The 16277-nt window shown below is 30.5% G+C and overlaps 1 long non-coding RNA gene across 1 annotated transcript; it reads left to right on the plus strand.

Moving 5' to 3' along the window:
- Window positions 1-4327: 4327 nt before the first annotated feature.
- LOC150037778 (uncharacterized) lies at window positions 4328-5778 on the plus strand. Its single transcript, XR_016527626.1, has 2 exons — window positions 4328-4932; window positions 5533-5778. It is a non-coding gene; the product is annotated as an uncharacterized LOC150037778 (long non-coding RNA).
- Window positions 5779-16277: the final 10499 nt, after the last annotated feature.

The following is a 16277-nucleotide window of genomic DNA, read 5'->3' on the forward strand; positions in this document are numbered from 1 at the left end:
TTGATTTTATGGTGAACAACTTCCACTATTCACCAAAATCTTGATTCATATAAACTTTCCGAATGGAGGTCACTTCCAGGATGACATGAAGTGAAACATGAATTTCGATCGTGAACTCTTAAGAACGTGAGAACTAAAAATAAATATATCATATATATTTATTAATCTCCCACTGAAGCGTTCTAACATATCATATATGTTATTTTTCACTAAAGTGTTCTAATAGCATATCATATATGTTCTTAAACTCCCACTGAAGTATTCTAACATTAAACGAGGTATACATTTCCTTAGGCTTGTTCCAGCTAATTAAACAACCTAAGTCTAGGTGTTTATCCAAGTATAATGTTTATATTTGGATTTAACCTACGATGTCTAGGTGATAAACCAATTTTAAAACCTTAAACCTCACATCGCTCACGTATTGCTCATAAAACCGTTAACAACGCTCAATTATTCAGCCATAATCCATAGGTAGGAGGTGTTCCGTAGACCGTCAACTTACATACCTCTAGCCTTAGACATGATTATATACCAGTTGAGTTTGCAACCCTAGTTTTACAAGTTTAACGACCAATTTTAACTATTAAAACAAGTGGTTAACGTACGTGAGCATGCAACTGTTCTTTGTTATGGATTTTAAATGTCTAACCTAATTTTATAACAACTTACAAAATTTTAGACATGCTAAACATCCACAACATTCATCAAAGGTATTCAGTATTTAATATAACACTATTTTAAATAAAAGAAACTCTAAACATGCATACTATATATTATAACACTTTATAACATACTTTTAATGCATGTAACATGCTTCCTATGGTGGGATTTTAAATCTACATGTCATACTTTATACACATACAAGATTTATTTAATTATAACATACATCACATGTATAAATGATTAAACACATACTGATATGGTTTTAGTTTTAGCATTTTCGAGCAAACAAAGGCCTAAATAATACAAAAACAGCAAGAAACGGCTCCAAAACACTTTCAGATCACTCGAACCGCCCCAAATCGAACCCGAATAGCTTGAACCGGACCAGAATTGACTAACCGAACCAGTCAAAACCCATTTGAGGCTGAACTGTACCGGACAAGAAGAAAACCAATCAAACCAGTCAAAACTCGCTCGTCCTCACTCGATCAAATTAGTTTAAACTTGATTCCTCGCTCGGTCAACAGTTCAAACTCGATCGCTCAGTCAAAACTGGTTCAAACTCGCTCCTCACTGTTGGTTGGTTGAAAACTCATTCCTCGCTCCTCGATGAAACTCGATCCTCGCTCGAATATGAGCAACATTACAATGCTCAAGGGCAGCGTTGCAATGCTGCCTAGACGGAAGCTCACGAACAGTTTTTTACAACTTGGGCTTCTTCACTTCTTCAATTACAACTTAATTTCAACTCTATTGACTCCAAATAAATTACAGACTCTTAAGCACACATATAAACTCATCAATAAGAGCCAATTACAAATTTAACAAAGAAATCAAAGAGAATTTAAATGCCAAATCTCAGAAAACCATATCAGTGCACTATTTTCATATATCTCATGAAAAACACCCACCAAACCAAAATTAAACCAAATTGAATGCTTAAATGATGCTCTGATACCAATTGTTAGAACCATAGAACGCGCAGCGAAAGTTAAACGGATTAATAAGCATTTTAATTTATTAATTTTGACTTTAAATTAAGCATGCTCATAAACTAATAAGACGGTTTCATAGCATACCTTTATAGAACTACTTGAATCTCGATTCTAGCAGCTAATCTTCTCCAAATCAACTTGTGAACCACCTCAAGGCCTTCTCTACTATTCTCTTGGTGTCTTAGATTAAGTTGTGGGATTCAAAATAAGCTTGAATAAAGGGAATTTGGAGAAAAAAATCATTGTTGCATCATGGAAGAAGACCTTCTTCAATCTCAAGTTTTTCAGCAAAAACTCAACAAATGCATGCTCGATTCTCAGCCCAATCTTCTCCATTATTGCAAGACCATCATGCAAGGATGATTGCTACATGAAATGCACCTCATGCTTGGAAGATTAAATGAAGAAAGGAGTGGAGAATGTGTGAGCTACTAGGATAGAAAATGGAGATATCCTACTTTTAGGATTTTCCATTTTCAATCTTTTTCAATTTTTGAATTTACAAATTGATTTCCAAAATCAATTTTTGTTATTCAAAATTGAAATCTTTATTAATTTTACAAATTTAATTCAATAATTAATTTTCTAATAAAATTAATAATAAATAATTAATTAAATAATTTAATTAATTTTAATTAATTTAATATCAAATATTAAATTAATTTAACACAAATTCCTCCATCATGAATCCCTATTCATGAATTTAATATTTAAATATTAATTGATTCTCCAATTTCGTTTAATTCCAAAATTAAACGCGTAATTATATCACATATAATTACTAATTCCCTTAATTCTAATTTCAACGTTTCAAATTAACTTATCACGCTACCCTAAGACTAATCCATTTATGAGCTAGTAGGGGACCTCGTGGATTTACAAATTATGGGCTCCAACAATCCGAGATTAATTGGCTAAACTCTTTACACCGAATTAACCCTCATTCGTTAACTACTGGGTCACTTCACTAAAGCCCAGAGTTGCACTCCCCTCACTGTAGATATATTATGTCTACTCGATATAACTATGATTAGTAAGTTAACCCTTCACGGGTTGTTTGTAATAACGACTGGGTTAAATGACTATTTTACTCCCGAGGTTAACTCTTGTTCCTTAAGTCCCACTGATCCTCTAATGAACAATTGGTTTGTGATCCAAACAACAAAATGAGTTCCTCTCGGGCCAGTAAGAGGGTGGGGCCCCTTGTTCAAGACCCGGAGTCAACACTTAAGGGAACAACTTTTCTACTATCTCTGAAAGCGGGTAGGAGTGAATTCCATCTTGCACCCTATGTCCCTAGCTATCTACCTGGTCTTACCCTTGAAATGGAGATTTATTGAGCCGACGTTGTTGAGCCACTATCACCTATGAAAATCTAAGGATAATCCTGAATAAACAGGAGTTCATTGTTAGCTCAAGATTAAGGTCAAGTTACCTAGGTCATGGCTTTGAAATAGTCAGTCTTAAACAGTAAACAATGCTATAAAGTAAGAGTGACTAATTTCGTGGTCCGGTCTTGTACAAACCTATTGCATAAGACGCCCCCACTCCTTATGCCATGACATGTACGAATTAAGATCACTTCATCTGTAGCACTTTACAACTCTTTGTAACAACTACAGAGTGGGTTGTATCCAATAATGTTACCAGAATAAGGCACCCAACCTTATTCATATACTATAGATCATTTTGACTATCTACTCGAATTCGATCCACTTTTATTTCTCCACATAAAGTTCAAGTACTCATGTAATAGTCATAGATATTTTAGTTTAGTGGATTATTTCGAAAACGAAATAAGCAATTCATATATTCAATAACAACTTATTGAATTTTCAAAATAAGTTTTATTGTTTACAAACCATGAGTTTTAGGACATAAAACCCAACAAACTCCCACTTGGACTAAAACTCTAGTGGTAACATATATATATCTGAATATATAATACTGAGTTTTTGAGTTTTTACTGAGAAATACAATAAACTAGGGCATCACATACCCATGGTTTACCATTCGACATCCCATACCCAGCTTTTCTCCTACTTGTCCTAGGTTATTTACCTTGTAGTTCTAGTTGTACTAGGAGTTTCTCAAACACTTTAGCCAAGAGAATTGTTGTAAACATGTTAGTATACAATGAATTTCTTATTAAACTATGTGGGGAATGCATCTTTTTTCACAACACTTGTTTGTCAATAATGGCTAAGAAGTCATACATTTCTCCAACTATATTAAATCTCATTTAATATACATCTAATTAATTATCATAAATATCATATATTTATACTAACCTCCAATCTCCATTATTTCTTAATTAATGAATTAACCATTAATTAATCAATTAAATAACTATATTAAATCATATTTAATATGGAGTTAATTAACATAAAAATATCAAATTAACATAAAAATATCACATATTTATATGTATACATCTCTTTATGAATCCAATTCATATAAATCTAATATTTAAATCTTATTCAAATATATCTCTCTTACATAATTTGGATTATAGATCATATCTATAGTTAACCATTATATATTAATCACATTAATATCAAATTTCCTCATTTGATTTGAACAATTTAAATAATTCCTCATTATTATCCTTTATGAGCTAATAAGGAGACGTTATGGACATTAGAAGCTCTAATGATATGAGATTAATTAATTAAACTCCTTTAATCCAATTAATTAATATTCATTAACTACCGTTCACTCCATTAACACTACTATAAAAACTGTGTTAATCTTGACGGTTTTATAAAAAAAAATCAAGTAACAAGTAAATTTGATGAAAAACTTCAAGAATAATGAAAAAAAAGCGTTCTATTATGTATTTTATTTTGTTTACCAACTCTTCCAACTCTTGGATTATAATTGGAGTACTTTTTGAAAAATTGTGGGTTCACAAAATCCCCAACCCCCCCCCCCCCCCAATTGCTGACGTGGAATCTCCCACCTTTTCATCTTAAACTTAAACTCCTCCAATTTCACTCTTTTAACATTTTTCTATTTCTCTCTATTCTGCCAAATCCCAAAAAAAAAAAAAACCTATTGCATTCAACATCAAAAGGCAGAGGAAACAGAGATTTGAATTCAAGGATAGATTCTCGGGTTTTTTTTAAAAAAAAAAATCCGAGAACGTAAATGGCTGAAGAAGTTGAATTTAGAGACCCAGTCATAAAGTTGTTTGGGAAGACCATTGCTTTGCCACTAAACCATCTGGATTTGGCTTCTGATTTGAAATTTTCTTAAATCTGGCGAAAAGGTAGGAATTTTCCACCACTTAACTCTTTTTAATTTCAGAGTCTCTGCTTTTTGTCTGAATTGGATATGGATTTTTTTTGTTTTTCTTTCTGTTTACTTTAAACAGTCAAGTTCTAGACTTGATTGGGTTTCTTTTCTTCTATATTGGATAGTGAAATTCAAACGAATTTTATTTTGAGGGTGTGATTTGTGTTCCCTCCATTTCTTGGTCAATGATTTCTATTGAATTCTGTGTTGATTCAAAATGTTGTAATTCATGTGGGACTTTCAACCAATTCATGCAAATTATTTACGATGAGCTTTTCGGATGCTTCAATGTTTGCATATAAAGTTTGATACTTTCTTATAGGATATGTGATTTTGGTTTTTGTAGTAGTGTATGCTGAAAATATTTGGAGATTGGTTTTATTTTATATTTCACTGGTCGGGTCTTGATTTTTATGGCTTGTGTAAGGCTTATTTCATGTTAGAAATTAGATTTTGGATTTTTTTTTTTTTGTTAGAAAGATATGTGATGCCTACATGTGAAATTTGAAGTTCTTGGTATTGAATTTTGGAATAGGGTTTAATCTATATCTTGGTGGTTAATCTTTTCTTTTAGGTACTTGAAAACTTGACTCAAGGTGAGAGGTTTGGTCCCCCTATTATTTCTGTTGTTCTCCTTGAACTTGGCATAGTGGATTTGAATATGAACCCCCGAAAAAAAGTTTGATTTGGTGCTTGTTGTGTGATTAAAGTATGCTTTTTAAGCATTTCTTTAGTGTTCAAAGTATGTTTGGAACTTAATTGTGTGATTGAAGTTTGATTTGTGGTTTAGTGTGATTAAAGTATATTTTTGAACTTTTGTTGATTGAGTTTGAAAAGTTGGCATTAAGTTGTTATCTTTCTATGTGTTAGTATTAAGTTTTATTATGTTAATGGATCTTGGGATTTTTTCACCATTACTTTCGAGTGTAAGATAGATGTTATTTTATTCTCGTGAGTTCGAGACTTGTAAAAGAAGAGTAGAGTATATGGAGATATGACAAGTTTTTTAACATATATATTGTATCAAAATTGGTTCAATGAGCTTGTAGATGAGATTAGAATTTCCAAGGTATTGATTGCATCTAAGGAATTGGGTATTTCATGATTTGGTTTTCTTTCTTTTTACTTTAAATTTTTGTTGCGCCTATTGAATTTCTGATGATTTTGAGTATCAATGTGATATGAACTTAGAGTTTCTCTTTTAGGCATGATTTTAAAGTTGGTACTTTCTGTTTCCAATATTTTTGTACATCAACTAGCAAGATTCTAAGATTTCTCAAAAAGCATTGGATGGTAGTGTCGTTTGGATGAATGGTTAGAAGACATTAAATGTCGTTGGATTGGTGATTCACTTTGGTAAATCCATGACCAATTTGACGAGTTAATTAAAGACCATCAAGACTTCGATACTAGTTTTAATATTTTTTTCTTGATTTGGTTTATGGTAGTGTTTGAACACATCATTCATCAAATTTCATATAGTGGAGAAGAATTTGATTTTCTTTGTTGTTAAATTGGTGGGAATTTAGTTTTCTTTGTCGTTGACATAAAATTGTGAATATATATTATTTGTTTATATGGTTGACAAGATTGGAAATATCGTTTATTTGGTTAATGAATATTGTTTGTCTTATATATTAATGTGATTATTGGACCTCAAAACAGGAGCAATTATATAGGTAATTTCTAATAGTACAATTTAAAAAAAATACATACAAACTTGACAAGCAAAATGTATCAAGTATTCATTAAGTTGTCAGTTTTTGTATGTCAAGAAGAAATTACATTTGAAAGTAAAAATTGTCAAGTAATAAAAACCTTGATCCATAATAAATGTCAAGAATTTAGATACTTGACACTTAAAATAAGTCAACAAATCTCATATACTTGACAATTATAACATATCAAGTAAATTACAGCTTGACGCTTTTAGCCAGTCAAAAAATTCTCTTATTCTTAACACTAGACTACTTGACCTTTTTAAAAACGTCAAGTAGCACTAATACTTGACTGCAAAAAAAGCCAAGTAATACAGTTTTTATAGTAGTGTAAAAACTAATAGCTGCACTCTTCGCAATGTAGATATATTTCTGTGTCCATGGATATAATCAACGATGAGCCTTTACAAATGCTCATAACTATAGCTAGGTCAAAATACCATTTTACCCCTATAGTTACATATAATTCCTTAAGTACTACTGATTTCTCTAATGAACAATTTATAGTACAACTATAAACTAATACCTCTCGGGCCAATGAGAGGTTGTGGTCTCATTATTCAAGACTCGAAACCAACTATTAAGGGGGCAATTTATCTACTCTCCCAAGGAATGTGAAGGAGTGAATTCTATCTTGTTTGGCTGTGTTCCCAACTTCTTAATAAGACAAATCCTCAAAATGATAGGCTTATTGAGTCGGCTATTATGACCACTCTCACCCATATAGATCAAAGGACTACCGTCATAAATAGGAGTTCACAACTCACTTAAGATTCAGATCAAGTCTTCTATTGTCATCCTAGGGAAAGGTTAGTTTCTTCAAGTAACGGTATTATAAAGAGAGACTAATTTTTTGTGGTCCGGTCTATATATAAACTCTTTTATATAGGATACCTCCACTCACATGTCTTTACATGAACAATATGGTTCATATTGTTTGTAACACTTACATCTCATGTAACAATTACAAAGTGGGTCGTATCCGCAGTGTTACTAAGATAAGACACCCAACCTTCATCCATTTACTGCAGACCTTTTAAGTTATTACTTGAATATGAACTACCTAAATGTCAACTACATACTGTTCAAGTGACATCATATAACCTTAGATCTTAGTTTATTGAATTGAATTAATGTTATCTAAATGTCAAATAAAATACCTATGATTTTATTAAATAAATAATTTGTATTAACAAAACTACAAACTTACACTAAATTTAGGACATCAAACTTAATAGATAGATACAATGAGAGGAATTATACGACCACCTAAAAAAGGAATGAAAACACCGCATTGGATGGACCACCATTTGAGTTGCACTTGAGCCATGCATGAAAGTGTTGATAGTGAATGAAATGGTCTTGAAAACTTTAAATTATTGTTTTGGTATAATGTTAAACTGCATTAGGAACCTTTAGGGAAAAAAACCTAGTTTTGAGTTTATTGCTGATGTTTCGAAAATCTTGATATTTCTGTTTTGAGTTTATTTCTATTTTGGGAAAGCTTGAATGTTGTTTTACTATTTTGGAAACTTTGGATATTTAGACTTGGTAGGATTTTGGTTATTCTAATAGGCATTATTTTTATCTTTCCCTATTATTCTAATAAACATTATCTTTTTTTTATACATATAAGTTATCCTCTATATTAATGTATGCTTAAAATATTCTTAATCCACCATAATAAAATAGCAATGAAATAAATATTTAACATATTATGCATTTGTAATTTAACGTGCATTTTCATTTGTTCAGTTGACAACTGCTGAAATTATAAGTGATACTCTAATTTATATATGCTTAACTTGTTATAAAAAGATCCTAGTAAAAGGACTGATTATTAAATGGTTTAACTCATGAACAAATGACTAAACTACATCTAAACATTTAAAATATACTATATTTATAATTTAACATATAACTCATTCTTCCAATTACATATATACATATAAGGTATATTAACAACAAATACACTGTATGCGACAACTGAAGTCTCTGGAACTCTCCAACTTGATATACTAAACTAATACCATAAGTTAGACATATTTGAATCAGAATTATCCAAACGGTAAATGAATATTTAATATATAATGTATTTGAATTTTAACAGGTCTATCATTTTTCTAATTGATTAATTATACATACAGTTCAACAATCACATACACACTATAATTCTAAAATGATAGCCACAAAGTACCGAACCACCAAACTAAGTTAGTCATATTTAACTTTAAATTTGAGGGGCACTGTTGTTGATTGGAGATATATACGTTGAATATAATTACAAGCAACAATATGATAGATAACAAAATGCAATATTAATGCCAATGATGTATCCATTGATAAAAAAACAAACAATAAGAAAATTGAAGAAATATTTCATCAGAAAAATAAACTATAATAGTTTAAACAAAAATAAAATACAATGATATAAGAAGACAATAATATAAATCGTTCCCAAAAATGATTAATATGGGGACTCAACGCCGTATGGGTTCTTTACAAGACCCTACGATTATGATCCCTCCTACCACACCTACTACATCGAACTATAGCTTTATTTTCTAAACAAAATGTAATCCTTTTTCTCTTAGACCTTCCAACAGGACGTTTGACATCAAGAGGAAGAACGAGATCATCACCAACTCATGCATATTTGTAAACAGTTCTACATTACCAATAGGACGTGTTTCCTTTATATATAATCGAACTAAATTCGAAACATAGTAGAAATCATGTGTGTATGCCTGCAATTGAAGGTTCCTAGTAGATAATGCAATGCATGCATGGGAGTAGGGAACCATGTCTAGGTCCCACCGTCGACATAAGCAAGTACGATTTAGAATGTTAACCACAAATTGGTTGGTACGATGATGAACTTCAAATTCATGTTGGTTAATAGGGTATACCTACAAAAAGATAACAATAAGTGTACCATACAAATTTGTCTATTACTAATGATACGTATATTGCTTAAATAAAAAATAACTTACATTCATTGACCAATTCTTCCTTAAGGCTAATCGGATCATGTCCTCTGCATATGTAGAAAGTTCTGAACTCTGGAAACTCTAATGACTGCGACGATCATAATACAATTTTTGAACCAAACTACAAATCAATTCAAGGAGACCAATGACAGGTAATTCACGTGCTTCTTTCAATAATGAATTCATGCTTTCAAATATGTTTGTTGTCATCAATGAATATCTTTTCCTTCCACAAAATACCTTAGCCCATTTTGATTTGCCAATATCTTCTAAATCATGACTAATACACAGAGCAAGATCATCCAATTATCTCATGTAATACCCAAACTCCACAATTGTATCTTGCACACATATGGAAAGCATTCTCAATTGAACTTGACTTATGATTATTTTTAAGGTTCTTACACAAATGAAATGCACATAACCCATGTTCATCTGAATCATAAATAGAACTAATGAAATGCATATAACCCGTGTTCATCTGAATCACAAATAGAACTAACACCTTTGCCTATACCCTTATGATCATTAAACATAATAACAAGATCATTAGGCTCTCTAAAAGCAGCTTTAAGATCCATCATTCTTTGAATCAATAATGATAAATGCAAAAGGCACGATTTGAGAATTACCATCAAGAGTACAAGTAAATAAAAATGTCCCCAGAAATTTATTCTTCATATTGGCACCATCAACTGACATATTAGTAAAATAGTAATTCCATGCATCTAGCAATAAGGGCCATGAAATAATACTTAAATCTACCTTCATCATCAGATTCTTGTGTTATATATGTTCCTCTAAGGAATAAATATTCAAAGTCAATATTGTGATAACTTAAATAGAATGTCTAATTAATGAAATTGAACATTGGAAAAAGAATACGTATCAGGATTTTTTTCAATCAATATAGATGAGAATGATGACAAAAGAGAATATGAGGACTCGAGACTATCCCTGATAGAATTGTGAGCAATATCACGACCTCTCCAAACCTTATCATAACTTACATTTACACCATGATATCTTCTTATATAGCTAACAACGTCATAAAGACGACATGGCACCTTGTTGTTCATTTTAAAAAAGGACTTCGTACACTCAACAACAATCCAGGATATTACTTGTCTATGACCATCTTTAACAATATTGACAGCACATTGATGGATATTCGTGAATTTTCGAACCATCCACACCCTACTTTTCCTATATACAGATGCACATAGATACCAACCACAGAACGAATCCTTGCAGCGATTGTCATATGACGTACGGTTTGACCTAATAGTAGTAAGTTCAAAATTATTAAGTCAGATCGCCAAAAAGAAAAAAATTATCTTGAATATATTCAACAAACTGATGGAAAGAAGAATTTGATGGAATATAAACTTCAAGAACTCAAAAATCATGTTAGTGTGAATTTTCATTCCATCTACCATCGAAAATAAGTCTAACTCATTGTAAACTCATAGCAAAAACAGCAAGATAGCAAAATTGACTACTTACTTGTGTGTCAATAACGCAAACTTTTTTTAGAGATACTCATAAAACAAAAATGTATATAAAAAAATTTTATTGAATCCAAAATAATAATAATAATAATAATAATATTATGTTATTTTATCGATACAATAATAATATAATAATATATCAGGTGATAAAACGTGATAATAATTTAAAATAAGTAAACTTAATAAGATAATGTAAAATCTGAAAATTTACGATAAAGTAAAATTTATATTGAGAGAGAAAAATCAAAGATTGATAAATTTTGAATCCATTCAAAAATGGTTAAACAAATCTAATTTGGTTTTAAAAAAAAAAAAAAAAAAACTGCAAATTTGAAATTCAAATGGGTGAAAAATGCGGCACTTTTTTCTATCAAATCCGTTAGGTTGGAATTTGATAACCAGTGCTTGCAAATTTACACTATATTTCTAAATCAATTATATTCACACTAGGGAAGGCAACAGGGTTGGGGCGGGGCGGGATGTTTCTAAATCAACTATATCCCCACCTCATTTCCTGTTTTAGGGGGTCGAGGTCGAGGTCAGAGAACTCCTATTCGGGGATTCGGGTCCCCGCGGGAAAAAATCTTCGTTTTTTAATTTTTTTTATTTAAATTTAACTAAATTTAGTATTTACATTAAAATTATAAATTTTATGTAAATAATTAGTATTATTATTACATATATTTGTTTAAATCAACAATTAAAAAATATTTTATTGTTACTTATTATAAAATAATAAAAAAAATAAATTTATTATATCATAAATTAATTAAAAAAAATTATTATATTAAAAATTTTAAATTAAAAAAAAAAAAAAAAAAAAAACCCGGAAACAGTAGCTAGTGTTTCTGTAGTTTATATATATACACACACAATAATTAAAATTAAAGAAAAAAAAGACAGTAGTTTTAGCTACTGTTTTAGTGTATTATATATCAACAAATAAAAAAAATCGGGGCGAGAGGGGGGATTGGGTTCGAGGTCGAAGATGGGGCTGAGATCCCCTCCCTGTCCCCGACCGGGGACTCGATTAAACCCTGTTTAACCACCGTACTTGGTTAAACTGGGGATTCCCCGTCCCGATCGGGTCGGGGACCCGACTCCCGAGAAATTTTGCCATCCCTAATTCACACTATAACAATTACATTATATTTAATATTTCTGAAGAACAACCATATTAACAGCAAATTGGGTATTATAAAAAAGGAACTCACATGAGTGTTATATGTTTTGCAAAAAATCTTATTATTTTCGGATTTTGCCATAAATCCAAATGAATCATCAAATCTTGCTATTTTATCCAAACAATACCCATAAACTTCACATCGAGAAACTTCATCTTCCTCTCTTTCTCTATCTATCCCTTCAAACCAGACACATTTGTATTTTTATTTTAAACAGTTCTTATAAAAAGTGTGTTTAAATGCAAATAGTCATTACCATACCATTAGCATTTATGATAGTTTTTTTATCTTATATACTCATTATCATCTTCTTATTTAGTCAATGTAGGATTTTGATCATATTCCAACACCAACATACATGAGTAATAAATCCTAACCTACAATTTTTTACATAATATGTCATAAAAAGTCCTAAACTCTTTGGTGATTTTTTTTTTTTTTTTTTTACATAATACTAATGTGAAAGTATATAGTAATTTGATTATTTGTACGAAACAAAAGCCTTTTGTCTATCTCAAGTACAATGGTTACATATAAAAAAAATTGAAAAATATATGTGAAAATTTGAAGTTGACAACTCACTTCCGTGTTAAAATTTTGGAAAAATATGTGTGCATTTGAAGGATTAAACAAAAAGTTAAGCAAACAAAATAACCACCAGAAAATCATACTTCTTTAGACCATAACAAAATTTCACCAAATATCCTAATTTAATAACTTAACTATGCACCTCAAGAACAAATTTCCTAACTTATTAAATAACCATGCATCCTAAAACATAAACTTTCCAGCTCTAGAAACATATTAAATCTATAACTAACTATATAAAGAAAGTATTTTGAATATGATTCACTTGATAATTTCTTTGGTATAATGTTACTATTTATATACATGGGAAGTAAACTTGCATGTTAAAAATATAGGTAAATCAAATTTACAATTAGTGGCATAATTTAAAGGTATAAGCAAGGAGGTGATCATGAAGAGATATTTGATAATAAAAAATGATGCTAAAATATGCTCCAATAAACTTTAGATTTAAAAAATTTAACTCCACGCCCCGAAACAAGTCTTAAGTTCTATCCATTACAATGACCTTTTGTTTCGACTCAACGCCTTGAAACAAGGCTTAAGTTCTATCCATTACAATAACCTTTTGTTTTGACCATTTTTTAAATATATTATATATTAAAATTACTCCTTCACATTCACACATACGTATAGGTAGAATACACTGCATGTATATATTGATATAGTTTCCATGCATTGTTTGTTTTTATTTGTATTTTTTTAACCAACGTTTCCATGCATTGTTGTACGTACGTACTTAAATATAAATTCCTCCCAAACAATTTATGTATCGTTTGTGGATAAGTATGCATGATTAATTGTTATTTTACATCGACTTGTTTCATGTTGAAATATTTCATCCAAATAATTTCTTTTTTATATTTAGGATCTGTTTGGATTGATTAGTGAAAAAAATAGTTTTCAAAAAAACTCATTTTTATTCACATTTTTTATGTAAAAAAAATAATTAAAATACATTTGAAAAGTTATTTTGACTCGTTGTTAAACACTCCAACTTCTTCTCAAATAATTTATTTTTTAAATTAAACACTTGAAAATATATTTCAAACACACTTTTAATTTATTCATTTGCTTCGCGATACTTGTTCTTTCTATCTCTATTTTGTTGACAAACTTTTTCAAATTTCCTTCCCACATTAGGACTGGAATATGAAGGTGAATTAGAAGACTACAGTCCTATTCAGAATAACTTTCAAAAGCGTTTGGAAAAAACGTTTTTAGGTGTAAAAAAGTATCCTTGGAAATATCTTTGAAATTACGTGAAAGTAACAATTTAGTCTTTTAACTTTAGGTTGCAATGTTTAGTCCTATCGTGAAAATTTATCTTAATGAAAGTTTTTATACATATAAATTGATAAATTGGATAAGGGCTAATTTTGTTTATGAATTATAAATATAACTTGTCATATAATCAAAATTGATAATTAAGTTTGATGAGATTTTACTCGATAGAGACTAAATTATCATAAGAAAATAATACCTTTTTGGTACCTAAGTTTTGACCCTAGTTTCTATTTGGTTCCTAGGTTTTAAAATGTTATACATTTAGTTCTTAGTTTTTAGTTTGCTTCAAGTTAGTCCTTAAGTACTAAAAGGTTACAATTTGACCTTTGAATTTGAGTTTTGTTTTAATTTGGTTCTAGATTTCAAGATTTCATATTTTTAACCTCATTTTTTCATTAAATATTTATTTTCAATCATTAACATCAATTTTTATTAATTAATTAAAAATACTAAGAATTAAAATTTTAAATTTAATTTTAAAAGTGCTAAAAATAGTGAAACTTAATTAATTATAATTCTTTTAACAAATTTTAATTTATTAACATAAATTAACTCCAAAAGATGGAAAGTAGATATTTAGTGAAAAATTGAAACTAAAAGTGTAAATCTCGAAACATAAGAACCAAATTGAAGCAAAACTCAAATGTCAAGAATAAAATTGTAGTATGTTGATGTTGGATTTTATGTCCTAAAACTCATGGTATGTAAACAATGAAGCTTATTCTGAAAATTCAATAAAGTTGTTATTAAATAGATCTATTACTTAAATTAGTAATATTATCCGTGAACGTATTGAGCAATATAATAGAGAAGTCAAAATTGTAAATACCGGTACTGTACTTCAAGTAGGCGACGGCATTGCTCGTATTCGCATTACTCCAAAAAAAAAGTCATCCCATGAGTATACATGACCTCACTACAGTCCCTTCTCCTCGATCCTGTATTGATCCACGACCATTCTTGGTATCCTTTGGTGGATATCCCACATGAAATTCGAATAGAAATCCAATAAACCTAAAAGTCCCTTAACTATTGGATGAGTACTTGAACTTTATGTACAGACATAAATGTGGATCAGGTTCGAGTAAATAGTCAAAATGATCTATAGTACATGGATAAGATTGTGTACCTTATTCTAGTAACACTGTTGGATACGGCATGCTCTGTAATTGTTATAAGGAGTTGTAAAGTGCTACAAACGAAGTGATCCTAATTCGTTCATGTTGGACATGAGGAGTGAAGTGTCCTTGTGCAAAAGAGTTTGTACAGGATCGGACCACGAAATGAGTCACTTTTACTTTATAACACTGTTTACTGTTTAAGACTGATAATTTCAAAGTGATGATCTAGGTAACTTGACCTTAATCCTGAGCTAACTATGAACTCCTGTTGATCTGGGATTACCCTTAGATTTGCGTAGGTGAGGGTTGGCTTAATAGCACCGGCCCAATATGACTGCTATTTCAGGGGTGAAACTGGATAGATAGCTGGGGACATAGGGTACAAAAGGGAATTTACTCCTACCCGCTTTAGAGATAGTAGAGAGGTTGTTTTCTTAAGTGCTTATTCTGGGGCTTGAACAAGGGATCCCACCCTCTTATTTGGCATGAGAGGGACTCAGTTTTGTGATTGGATCACAAAACAATTATTCATTAGGGGATCAGTGGGGACTTAAGGACTAAGAGGTAATTTCGGGGGTAAAACAGAGATTTGACCCAGCTGTTATTGCGAACCTATGAAGGGTTAACTTACTAATCATGGTTATATCGAGTAGACATAATATATCTACAAGAGTTCAACTATGGGCTTTAGTGGAGTGACCCATTAGTTAATGAATGGGGATTAGATCGGTCTAATGAGTTCATAGCCGATTAATCTCGGATCGTTGGAGCCCATGATCTGTAGGTCCATGAAGTTTCCCTTCTAGCTCGAAAATTGATAGCTCTAAAGTAGCGTGATAAGTTAATTTGAAACGTTCAAATTAGAATCAAACGAAATTGGAGAAAATATATTTAAATATAACTTAAATATATGAAGATGA

Source organism: Benincasa hispida, chromosome 2 (genome assembly GCF_027475165.1).
Source record: "Benincasa hispida cultivar pf3 chromosome 2, pf3_genome.v1.1, whole genome shotgun sequence".
Classification (NCBI taxonomy): domain Eukaryota; kingdom Viridiplantae; phylum Streptophyta; class Magnoliopsida; order Cucurbitales; family Cucurbitaceae; genus Benincasa; species Benincasa hispida.